This window comes from Manis pentadactyla, chromosome 17, assembly GCF_030020395.1.
Source record: "Manis pentadactyla isolate mManPen7 chromosome 17, mManPen7.hap1, whole genome shotgun sequence".
Lineage (NCBI taxonomy): Eukaryota > Metazoa > Chordata > Mammalia > Pholidota > Manidae > Manis > Manis pentadactyla.
The window spans coordinates 14338543-14352308 of record NC_080035.1 but is presented as its reverse complement, the minus strand read 5'-3'; the positions used below and the strand labels follow the sequence as shown (position 1 = coordinate 14352308).

The 13766-nt window shown below is 37.9% G+C and overlaps 1 protein-coding gene across 5 annotated transcripts in view; it reads right to left on the bottom strand.

Moving 5' to 3' along the window:
- VWA8 (von Willebrand factor A domain containing 8) overlaps window positions 1–13766 on the bottom strand; it is a 392879-nt gene that overhangs the window by 308507 nt on the left and 70606 nt on the right. The gene's annotated exons all lie outside the window — the stretch shown is intronic.

The following is a 13766-nucleotide window of genomic DNA, read 5'->3' as shown; positions in this document are numbered from 1 at the left end:
CTAAGTGAGAATGTGTGAAGACCGTAAAGTTTCAAACAAGAGTCACCAGCAAGGTGAACTCAGGCTTATTGTATGTTCAGTGCTGATAACATTAAAAACTTAGTGAACGGTTTTAGACTGGCCTATAGCAGACTGATTGTAACTGTAGTCCTATAAGTCTGCCAAGTAAAATTTAGGAGAAAAATAGGAAATAATATAGGCTCCAAATGGTAAGAGTCAGGAAAACTATAATACAGAAGTTACTAAAGATGTGAAAACTATTTTTCTTTAACTGATAGATCCTGAACAAAATAGAGAAAACTACTTTTTGGTCAAAATCCTTGAAAATCTAGGGAAAAAAAAGCAAACCTCAATGACATTTCACTTGCTCATTCAATAATAGGCATATTATTATAATGCTGCTAAATTTACGTCACCACTCTCTCCTCAAAAGTCTCCCCGTTTGGCAACCCTGACACTGCATTCTCTTAGGAAAACTGTTTTTCCCTTTCTGACTCCCCGTTCTGTGTAGGTGATACCAGAATTCCATCTTTAACTGACAGCATTTCTTACTCCTCAAGGTCTGGCCTGAGTGATCTTACTCAGTCGCATAGTTTTTAACCACCATCTTTATGCTAATGCTCCCCCATCTCTAGCTCTCCCAAGCTTGACCGTCCCAAGCTAGTCCCACCACATGGAGTCTCCCACTGGATTCCACAAGCATCTCCAGCTCCTCTGGACAATGCTGAATACATCATACTATCCCCCAAACCTGCTCCTCCTCTTATAGTCCCTACTTAGAGGGGAGCATGATTCACCCTGATTCCTACCTCACCTCCTACATTCAGTTAACCACCATGTCCTGCTGATCTGACTTCTTTATTATTTCTTGAACTCATCCCTTCTGTCATTTCAGTTTAGGCCCTTACCTCTCAGATCTCATCCCTACTAAGTCCAGACTTCTCAATTTGGAATGTATGTCTAACACAATATGGTATCTATTTTTCCATCCAACACCATTTCCTGACATTAACTGCCTTACATGTGATATTTTTGCAACAATGAACTGGTTGTGATTTCCCCCTACACATATACATATATACCATACTGCTTTACTAGAGAAACCTGTCATTGTTTATACTGACCCCTTGGCTTAAAATCTAATTTTCCCTATAGTAATTAGTCCCAAAATGATCTGAATATCTGAAGGGAGGAAAAAGACAATCTCTATTTTTTTTAAAAGACTTAATATCCAAAGAAGTTTCAGAAATAGCAAAGCATTGACCTTCCAAATGTGGAACAAAATACAGACATTGCTTAATCAAGCATCCTTTAATAAACTGTTGAATTCTACACTGTGTTGTATAATTTATTTCAAGTGTCTATGTACCATCATAAAAAATAAACTTTTATGAAAATCACATTAAACTCAAGATAATCATCCCATTTTTAAAATAAGATAAATTCATGCACAATTCTTCAAATGTATAATTATTGCATTTATTTTAATTATTTCCTACCAAACTGCCCATCTTGTGGTATTAGCTTTACTTTTAAAAATGTGCAGACTTTGTAGTTCCTAAAGAACAACAACAACAAAAAGAATTTCCTTTTTGCTAGCTGTGTAAAGGACAAAACCATAGAAATAGTTTCTGGGACATCAAAAATCAAAACATAAACAACTTACAAAATTCTTATTTTAGCTAAGGTCTCAGTTAGGTTTCCTTTCACAAGACTCTATTTATTCCCTGAAAGCTTAGCACATAATAAGAATGAAACTAAGCTATCACATCCTGTGGCAATATTTTGTTTTATGAATCTGTGTTACAAGACAGACTACATACTGTAACTGAATTTTAAAAACATCATAAAGATGAAAATACATATCCTCTGAAATAAAACAAGAAATACATATATTGTATTTTACTGGCTTTCCATCTGTGGGCCAGGAAGTCTTGACAACACAGAAGAACAAACTCTGCAGATCTGCTTTTATTCACCTTAGGTATACTTCAGTCTATGGTGCATTGAATCTTTTCAGAGGGATTTGGAATAAGCTATGTGGAGAGATCAGAAATAGAAGCCAAGTAACATAAGGATTCTTTTCATTGACTTTCATGGAGGTAGGTACTGTGACCATAAAGTTGAGAAAGTAATAATGGATGGAAAAAGATAATACCACCTAAAGTAACCTCTTGAAAACTTGATAAATGCTGCACCTCTTCTCCAGAGTAAAAAAAACACACAGGTACATATATATTATGGGTATATATATATATATACACATGTATACACACACACATACAATGGACACCTTAAGTTAAGAACCTCTACTATTAAAGAATGACAGAAACAGAAAATCTCCATTTGGAAAACACACCATAGTAATAATTGTTGGAAGCAAGAACCATGAATGGATGGTAATTGGTTATAAAAGTATGAGTAACAGGATATTTATATAGACACAAAAATATCTCCCACAAGATATCTATAAAAGCAATGAAGGCAAAAATAATACAAAAGTGGAGGAACTTGGCAGATACCCCCTTTAACCAAATGATCAAAGTGAACATCAACAATAAAGAGAAGTATGAATTTCATGTATTAAACTTCAAATATGATGCCCTGAGGAGGGCACAACATTGTTTCTACAGCGTTCTTGCTAAAAATGCATAATCTCAATCAAATTGTGAGGAAACATCAGACAAACCCAAGCTGAGCAACATTCTGCAAAATAACTGGCCATGAAGAGAAAGGAGAGGTCTGCTACTAGACAGAGAGACTGAGCTGGGCCAGTAGGGGTGGCAGTACTCATTTTTTTAATGATGCAAAGACTTAAGCATGTCCAAATGATGAGGAAGAGCTAGCAGAGGAGGACTGAAAAGAGAGTATGTTATTACTGGAATAAAGCTGAAGAAGTTGCCACTTGATGTTGAAGATAGTTTATCTACTGAGTAGGAAAGTGGTGGGTCCTACAGGTTAATAACTGCTATGTATCAAGTTCTCCCATTTATGCTATTTCATTTAATCCTCATGACAGTCCTCTAAAGTACAATTTACAACTGGAGAGATTATACAGCCTAAAGATGGCAGAGCTAAAATTTTAACCTGTCTTTAAGGTAAGTGATGGAGTATTGAGTAGATATTAGAGAAACCACCCGTGTGATTAGAGCTGGAACTTTCAGCCCCACCCTTTGACCTCTTGGGAGGTGAAAGGTGAGCACACACATACAATGGACATCCATTGAGGAGTACATCCACCTGCCAGGAGGGTGGCACATCCCAGCTCCACAGAGACAGAAGTTCCTGTGCTTGAGACCCCGCCTATCCTCGCATGATGTACGTCTTCATCTGGCTGTTCATTTACATGCTTTATGATATCCTTTACAATAAACCAGTAAATATAGTTTCCCTAAGTCCTATGAGCCATTCTAACAATGATCAGACTGGAGGAGAGGGTCATGGGAATCCCTGATATACAGCCAGTCAGTCAGAAGTACTGTTAGAAGTTGGAGTCGGTGGCTCAAACTTGTGATTGGTTTTTGAAGTGGGGGCATTCTTCTGAGACTGAGCCCCCAACCTGTGGGGTCTGTGCTAACCCCAGGTAATTAATGTCAGAATTGAATTAAATTATAGGACACCAAGCTGGTGTCCACAAGAGAACTGGTGAACTGCTTGGTGCAGAAAACCCACACATTTGATGTCAGAAATGTTATGAGTAGAAATAGATCATAGTAGCAGTACACTGTCACATCAGAGAAATCTCTGGAACTGAGTAGCTATGGACTAGTCATTTTCCTAAATTTATCTAGAAACAGAGGAAGTTAATAGGAAATATTTCTTTAGTCTCTTAACTTAACCTATTATTGTACTATGACCTCTACATGATGTAATTAGTAACCTGACACTTCCTTCTTGTTTTCAAAATATAACAAACTCTCTTTTAAGCTTCTTTTTGTTTATTTTACTTACAAATTTACATTTTTTATTTTACATCCAAAAAAATTGTACTAAATTCCTTCTTTCTTTCTCCTAAAAATATTAATGTAAGAAAAACTAATCAGGAAAGGATCCAGTTTCTGACAGTGGTTTCTAAATGTCTCTACCTTTCCCTTAATAATCCATTAGGAACATTGCCAGGAATGCTATAAAAGAACAAAAAAGGGGGCATTTAAAAAATAGATCAAAAGAGAAATAGATAGAAAGCCAAAATAATAAAACAGAATAAAAATATATGCTATAGTGTATCTAATTAGTGTGTGAACAAGAAACACTGGGAAATGAGAATAATGAGTCAGAAAGATTCTTTCACATAAACCCTCTGTACCATTTGGAAAAATTTTTTTGCCATGATCACATAGCTGTTTCTATATAAGAAAGCTAGTTTTTTTAAAAAAGAAAATTAGTTAATGAAAATAATTTAAAAATTTAATACATTAGAAAAGCAGCACTTCAAATCAGTGGAAATTAGGAATTTGGAAAAGAAATTCAAATGGATTTAAAAATGTAATGGTAAAAGTAAAAACATATAATTACTAGATGAAAATACAAAAATTTTAAAATAATCTTGAAGTAGAGAAAACTTTTCTGAAAATCAAAGGCAGGTACCACTAAGGAAAAGAAAGAATTATCACATTCAAATATTTTCACACAGCAAACAAAAAAATTAAAAGACAGACTGAAAACTTGGAAGAAACGTTTATAACATATATAACAAAGAACAAATATATATCTTTAATATAAAATGAAATTTGCAGATTAAGAAAATGAATAACACCCCCTATAATTTATAAATGAGCACCATAATAAACTATATCCAACTTCAGTGGTTAAGAAAGAGCTATAAGGTAAAACAGAATACTTTTAAAACTTAATATTGGTAAACATTAAAGAATGAAAATACCCAATGCTGGTAAGGTTAAGAGGAAACTGGTGCTCTCATTCATGGTTGGTCTGCATGGAAAATGAAAACCTTAGGGAGAATCATTTAGTATAATATATGAAAAATGTAACTGGCTATGTTCATTAATCCAGCAGTTCTACTACAAGGAATTTATCTTAAGGAAATACACACATTGTACTTATTGTATACAGATGTATATTAGACAATCATGAAAGCAGTTGTATAACTGCCAAAAAGAAAAAAAAAATCAAGAACCCAAATGCCAGTCTGTGGCGAACTGGCAAAATACTTCATGGTAAAGCAATATGATAGACTACTACACAGCTATTAAAAGTAAGGGTTATAGGCATACCTCATTTTATTGTGCTTCACTTTATTGACTGCACTTCACAAATATTGCATTTTTAAAAATTGAAAGTTTGTGGCAAACCAGCGTCAAGCAAGTCCATCAGCATTGTTTTTCCAATAGCATCTGCTCACTTTGTGTCTCTGCGTCACATTTGGGTCATTCTTACAATATTTCAAACTTCTGAATTATTCTTACGGTGATCTGTGGTCAGTGATCTTTGATGTTACTATTGTAATTGTTTTGCGGCATCACAAACCATGCCCGTATAAGATAGTGAGCTTAATCAATGATAAAAGTATGTATTCTGACTGCTCCACTGGCCAGCAGTTCCTCCATCTCTCTCCCTGAACTCGGGCCTCCCTATTCTCTGAGACACAATGATACTCAAATTAGGCCAATTAATGATCCTACAATGGCTCTTAAATATTCAAGTAAAAGAAAAGTTGCTTTTCTCTCAAGTTAAGTAAAAAACTAGAAATGATTAAGCTTGGTAAGGGAGACATGTCAAACACTGGGAGAGGCCTCTTGTGCCAAACAGTCAGCCAAGTTGTGAATGCAAAGAAAAACTTCTTCAAGGAAATTAAAAGTGCTACTCTAGTGAAGACATGAATGATAAGAATGCAAAACAAGGAGAAGCCAAGATGGCAGCATGAGTAGGGCAGCAAAAATCTCCTCCCAAAACCATATATATTTTTGAAAATACAAAAAATACAACTATTCCTAACAGAGAGACCAGAGGATACAGTAAAACAGCCAGGCTACATCTACATCTGAGAGAACTTGGCACCTCACGATGAGGGTAAGATACAAGCCATGGCCCAGTGGGACCTGAGCACTCCCCATACCCCAGCTCACCAGCAGGAGGAGAGGAGTCGGAGCAGGGAGGGAGTGGGAGCCCAGGATTGCTAAATAACCAGCCCTAGTAATCCCCACTGGAAGCGTAGACACACATTGCATGGTGCACTGAATATTAGGGAAACATCAAAGTAAAATCTCCAAGCAGGTCCCTGCACCCGGCTCAAATGGGACAAAAGAAAAGCGAGTGCTTTTTGAGAGTCTTAAAGGGACAGGGGCTTCACAGCTGGAAGGAATCATCCCAGCACACTCGGCCTAGCAGGCTGGGAATCTTGAGGAACTCCGGGCGCCCAAGCCCCCTGGGAGGTAGCGCAGCTCTGAAGCCCCTCCCGGTGATAAGAAGCCTGCCATTCATTCCCCCTCCAGTGTGGCCCCACTACAGTGGCCAAGCAGCCTGAGAGCAGCTGTATCCCCAGCACATGCCCAGAGACTCCTCCCAGTGTCCAGCTGCCCGGGCCAGTCCCGGGACCATTGCTGGTGAGCAGCTGCCTGGCACAGACAGAGGAAGCCCAAACAGGGCACGAAGGGACACTGTTCTTGCAGGAGAGCACACCCAGCGTGCTTGCCTCTCCCTGCAGGGCTCTGGGCTGCCCTGAGGGCTGCTACCAGTGTGTGGGTAACTGACACAGGCAGCGGAGAGGGGCAGGGTGACCAACAAGAAGGAATGGACTTTGTTCTCCCAGCTAACACATGCACTACCTGCCTATGACTACCTCTATCGCCATTAAAAGGCAGAAGAATTTGGTCCAGTCCAGAATCACCCAGACAACCCCTGAGAGAGGAGGGCCTGGAGAGACAGATATAACCAATATTCCTGAAAAAGAATTCAAACTAAAGGTCATAACCATGCTGATGGACCTGCAGAGAAATATGCAAGAACTAAAGGATCAAGTTAGGAGGGAGAATACAGAAATAAAACAATATTTGGAAGGACTTAAGGCAAAAGACCGTTAATGGAACAGAAATCAGAGAACAGGAATACAGAGAAGCTGAGGCAGAGAGAGAAAAAAGGATCTCCAGGAATGAAAGAATATTAAGAGAACTGTGTGACCAATCAAAATGGAACAATATTCGCATTATAGGGGTACCAGAAGAAGAGAGAGAAAAGGGATAGCAAGTGTCTTTGAGGAAATAATTGCTGAAAACTTCACAAAACTGGGGGAGGAAATAGTCTCTCAGACCATGGAAGCCCACAGATCTCCCAACACAAGGGACCCAAGGAGGAAAACACCAAGACATATAATAATTAAAATGGCAAAGATCAAAGACAAGGACAGAGTATTAAAGGCAGCCAGAGAGAGAAAAAAGGTCACCTACAAAGGAAAACCCATCAGGCTATCATCAGATTTCTCAGCAGAAACCTTACAAGCCAGAAGAGAATGGCATGATATATTTAATGCAATGAAACAGAAGGGGCTTGAACCAGGAATGCTGTATCCAGCATGATTATCATATAAATATGAAGGAGGATTAAACAATTTCCAGACAAGCAAAAGTAGAGGGAATCTGCCTCCCACAAACCACCTCTAAAGGATATTTTAAAGGAACTGTTCTAGATGGAAGCACTCCTAAGGCTACATAGGTGTCACCAGAGAAAATAAAATCATACCAAAGAAATTAGACCAACCAAATACTAACTAAAGGCAACAAAACAATATCAACTATTCACAAAACCAGTCAAAGGAAACTCAAAAGAATACAGAATAAAACACCTAATAAATAAGAATGGAGGAGAATTAAGAAGGGAGAAAAATAAAGAATCATCAGACTGTGTTTATAATAGCTTAATAAGCGAATTAAGATAGATGGTTACATAGTAAAGAAGCTATCCGTGAACCTTTGGTAAGCACGAATCTAATGCCTGCAATGGCAATAAGTACATATCTTTCAATAATCACGATAAATGTGAATGGACTGAATGCACCAATCAAAAGACACAGAATAACAGAATTGATAAAAAAGCAAGACCCATCTATATGCTGTTTACAAGAAACTCACCTCAAACCCAAAGACATACACAGACTAAAAGTCAAGGGATGGAAAAAGATACCTCATGAAAACAATAGGGAGAAAAAAGCGGGTGTTGCACTACTTATATGAGACAAAATAGGCTTCAAAACAAAGAAAGTAACAAGAGATAAAAAAAGAGATTATACAATGATAAAGGGGTCAGTCCAACAGAGGATATAACCATTAAAAATATACATGCACCCAACACAGGAGCACCTACATATGTGAAAGAAATACTAACAGAATTAAAGGAGGAAATAGAATGCAATGCATTTGTTCTAGAAGACTTCAACACACCACTCACTCTACAGGACAGACACACCACACAGAAAATATGTAAGGACACAGAGGCACTGAACAACACACTAGAACAGATGGACCTAACAGACATCTACAGAACTCTACACCCAAAAGCAGCAGGATACACATTTTTCTTAAGTGCACATGGAACATTTTCCAGAATAGACCACATACTAGGCCACAAAAAGAGCCTCAGTAAATTCAAAAAGATTGAAATTCTACCAACCAACTTCTCAGACCACAAAGGTATGAAACTAGAAATAAATTGTACATAGAAAGCAAAAAGGCTCACAAACACATGCAGGCTTAACAACACGCTCCTAAATAATCAATGGATCAATGACCAAATTAAAATAGACATCAAGCAATATATGGAGACAAATGACAACAACAGCACAAAGCCCCAACTTCTGTGGGATGCAGCGAAGGCAGTTCTAAGAGGAAAGTATATACCAATCCAGGCCTATTTAAAGAAAGAAGAACAATCCCAAATTAAGAATCTAAAGTCACAATTATTGAAACTGGAAAAAGAAGAACAAATGAGGCCCAAAGTCAGCAGAAGGATGGACATAATAAAGATCAGAGAAAAAATAAATAAAATTGAGAAGAATAAAACAATAGAAAAAAATCAATGAAACCGAGAGCTGGTTCTTTAAGAAAATAACAAAATAGATAAACCCCTAGCCAGAATTATTAAGGGAAAAAGAGAATCTACACACATCAACAAAATCAGAGATGAGAAAGGAAAAATCATGACAGACCCCACAGAAATACAAAGAATTCTTAGAGAATAGTATGAAAATCTATATGCTAACAAGCTGGAAAACCTAGAAGAAATGGACAACTTCCTAGAAAAATACAACCTTCCAAGACTGACCAAGAAAGAAACAGAAAATCTAAACAGACCAATTACAAGCAAAGAAATTGAAGCAGTAATCAAAAAACTACCCAAGAACAAAACACCCGGGCCAGATGGATTTACCGCAGAATTTTATCAGACATATAGAGAAGACATAATACTCATTCTCCTAAAAGTTTTCCAAAAATGGAAGAGGAGGGAATACTTCCAACTCATTCTATTAAGCCAGCATCACTCTAATACCAAAAGCAGGCAAAGATACCACAAAAAAAGAAAATTACAGACCAATACCCCTGATGAATATAGACACAAAAATACTCAACAAAATATGAGCAAACCAAATTCAAAAATACATCAAGAGGTTCATACACCATGATCAAGTGGTATTCATCTCAGGGATGCAAGGATAGTACAAAATTCAAAAATCCATCAATATCATCCACCACATCAACAAAATGAAGGACAAAAACCACATGATCATCTCCATAGATGCTGAAAAAGCATTCGACAAAATTCAACATCCATTCATGATAAAAACTCTCAATAAAATCGGTATAGAGGGCAAGAACCTCAACATAATAAAGGCCATATATGACAAACCCACAGCCAACATCATACTTAACAGTGAGAAGCTGAAAGCTTTTCCTCTAAGACCAGGAAAAAACAGGGATGCCCACTCTCCCCGCTGTTATTCAACATAGTACCAGAGGTCCTGGCCATGGCAATCAGACAAAACAAAGAAATACAAGGAATCCAGATTGGTAAAGAAGAAGTCAAACTGTCATTATTTGCAGATGACATGATACTGTACATAAAAAACCCTAAAGATTCCACTTCAAAACTACTAGAACAAATATCTGAATTCAGCAAAGTTGCAGGATACAAAATTAATACACAGAAATTTGTTGCATTCCTATACACTAACAATGAACTAGCAGAAAGAGAAATCAGGAAAACAATTCCATTCACAATTGCATCAAAAAGAATAAAATACCTAGGAATAAACCTAACCAAGGAAGTGAAAGACCTATACCCTGAAAACTACAAGACACCCTTAAGAGAAATTAAAGAGGACACTAAGAAATGGAAACTCATTCCATGCTCTTGACTAGGAAGAATTAATATTGTCAACATGGCCATCCTGCCTAAAGCAATCTACAGATTCAATGCAATCCTTATCAAAATACCAACAGCATTCTTCAATGAACTGAAACAAATAGCTTTAAAATTCATATGGAACCACAAAAGACCCCGAATAGCCAAAGCAATCCTGAGAAGGAAGAATAAAGCAGGGGGGATCTCGCTTCCCAACTTCAAGCTCTACTATAAAGCCACAGTAATTAAGACAATTTTGTACTGGCACAAGAACAGACCCACAGACTAGTGGAACAGAACAGGAAGTCCAGATATTAACCCAAACATAAATGGCCAATATATGATAAAGGAGCCATGGACATACAATGGGGAAATGACAGCCTCTTCAACAGCTGGTGTTGGCAAAACTGGGCAGCTACATGTAAGAGAATGAAATTGGATCATTGTCTAACCTCATACACAAAAGTTAATTCAAAATGGATTAAAAACCTGAATGTAAGTCATGAAACCATAAAACTCTTAGAAAAAAAACACAGGCAAAAATCTCTTGGACATTAACATGAGGAACTTCTTCATTAACATATCTCCCCAGGCAAGGGAAACAAAAGCAAAAATGAACAAGTGGGACTATATCAAGCTGAAAAGCTTCTGTACAGCAAAGGACACCACCAATAGAACAAAAAGGCATCCTACAGTATGGGAGAATATATTCATAAATGACATATCTGATTAAGGCTTGACATCCAAAATACATAAAGAGCTCACCCACCCCAACAAACAAAAAGCAAATAATCCAATTAAAAAATGGGCACAGGATCTGAACAAACACTTCTCCAAAGAAGAAATTCAGATGGCCAACAGACACATGAAACGATGCTCCACATCGCTAGTCATCAGAGAAATGCAAATTAAAACCACAATGCAATATCACCTCACACCAGTAAGGATCACCACCATCTAAAAGACAAGCAACAACAAATGTTGGTGAGGTTGTGGAGAAAGGGGAACCCTTCTGCAGTGCTGGTGAGAATGTAAACTAGTTCAACCATTGTGGAACACAGTACGGAGGTTCCTCAAAAAACTAAAAATAGAAATATCTTTTGACCCAGGAATTCCACTTCTAGGAATTTACCTTAAGAATGCAGCAGCCCAGTTTGAAAAAGACATATGAACCACTATGTTTATCACAGCACTATTTACAATAGCCAAGAAATGGAAGCAACCTCAGTGTCCATCAGTAGATGAATGGATAAAGAAGATGTGGTACATATACACAATGGATTATTATTCAGCCATAAGAAGAAAACAAATCCTACCATTTGCAACAACATGGATGGAGCTAGAGGGTATTATGCTCAGTGAAATAAGCCAGGTGGAGAAAGACAAGTATCAAATGATTTCACTCATCTGTGGAGTATAAGAACAAAGAAAAAACTGAAGGAGCAAAACAGCAGCAGACTCACAGAACCAAGAATGGACTAACAGTTACCAAAGGGAAAGGGACTGGGAAGGATGGGTGGGAAGGGAGGGATAAGGGGTGTGGAAAGAAAGGGGGCACCATGACTAGCATGTATAATGTGTAGAGGAGGCATGGGGAGGGCTGTACAACACAGAGAAGACAAGCAGTGATTCTACAGCATCTTACTACACTGATGGACAGTGACTGTAATGGGGTATGTGGGGGGGACTTGGTGATGGGGGGAGTCTAGTAAACATAATGTTCATGTAATTGTAGATTAATGATACCAAAATAAAAAAAGAAAAAGAAAAAGAATGCAAAACAGACTTACTACTGCTGAGATGGAGAAAGCTGTAGTAGTCTGGATAGATCAAACCAGCCACAACATTCTCTGAAGCCAAAGCCTGATTCAGAGCAGGGTCCTAACTCTCTCTCTCAAATTCTATGAGGGCTGAGAAATGAGGAAGCTGCAAAAGAACAGTTTGAAGCTAGCAGAAGTTTGTTCATGAGGTTTAAGCAAAGAAGCCATCTCTATAACATAAAAGTGCAAGGTGAAGCAGCAAGTGCTGATATATAGAAGCTGCAGTATTATCTAGAAGACCTAGCTAAGATAATTCATGAATGTGGCTACACTAAACAAAAGATTTTTGATGTAGACAAAACAGCCTTCCATTGGAAGAAGATGCTATCTAGGACTTCAATAGCTAGAGAGGAGAAGTCAATGCCTGGCTTCAAAGCCTTAAATATAGGCTGATGCTCTTGTTAGGGGCTAATGCAGTGGGGCACTTTAGGTAGAAACCAGTGCTCACTGACCATTCCAAAACCCTGGGACGCTTAAGAATGATGTGAAATCTACTCTGCATGTGCTCAATAATATTGAACAACAAAGCCTGGATGACACCAGATCTGTTTGCAAAATGGTTTACTGAACATTTTAGGCCCATTGTTGAGACCTACTGCTCAGAAAAAAAAGATTCCTTTCAAAACATTACTGCTCATTGACAATGCACCTGGTCACCCAAAGCTCTGATGGAGATGAATGTTTTTCATGCCTGCTAACACGATGTCCAATTATTCCCCTATCAAGGAGTAATTCTGACTTTCAGTCTTACTACTGAAGAAATACATTTTGTAAGGCCATAGCTACTGTAGATAGTGATCTAGGCAAAGTCAACTGAAAACCTTCTGGAAAGGATTAACCATTCTAGATGCCATTAAGAACATTTGTGATTCATGAGGAGAGGTACAAATATCAATATTCAAAGGAATTTGGAAGAAGTTTATTCTAACCTGCATGGATGATTTCAGGGATTCAAGACTTTTGTGGAGGAGGTAACTGCAGGTGTGGTGGAAATAGCAAGAGAACTGGAATTAGAAGTGGAGCCTGAAGATGTGGCTGAGTTGCTGCAGTCTCGTGACTTAATGGGTGAGGAGTTGCTTCTCACAGCTGAGCAAAGTGGTTTCTGGAGAAGGGATCTAGTACCAGTGAAGATGCTGTGAAGATTGTTGAAATGATAACAAAGGATTGAGAATATTACATCAACTTAACTGATAAAGCAGGGGCAGGGTTTGAGATGACTGACTCCAATTTTGAAAGAAGTTCTACTGGAAGTAAAATGCTAACAAACAACATCACATGCTGCCAAGAAATAACTTGTGAAAAAAAGTCAATCTATGTGGCAAACTTCATCAGTGCCTTATTTTAAGAAATTGCCACACCCATCCCAACCGCCAGCACACACCACCCTGATCAGTCAGCAGCTACTGACATCAAGGCAAGACTCTCCCCCAGCGAAGAGATGACCACTCGCTGAGAGCTCAGAGAATGGTGAGCATTTTTTAGCAATAAAGTATTGCTTAATTAAGGTATGTATATTATTTTTTAGACAATGCTACTGCATGATTATTATTGCACACTAGACCACAGTATAGTGCAAACATAACTCTTATATGCACT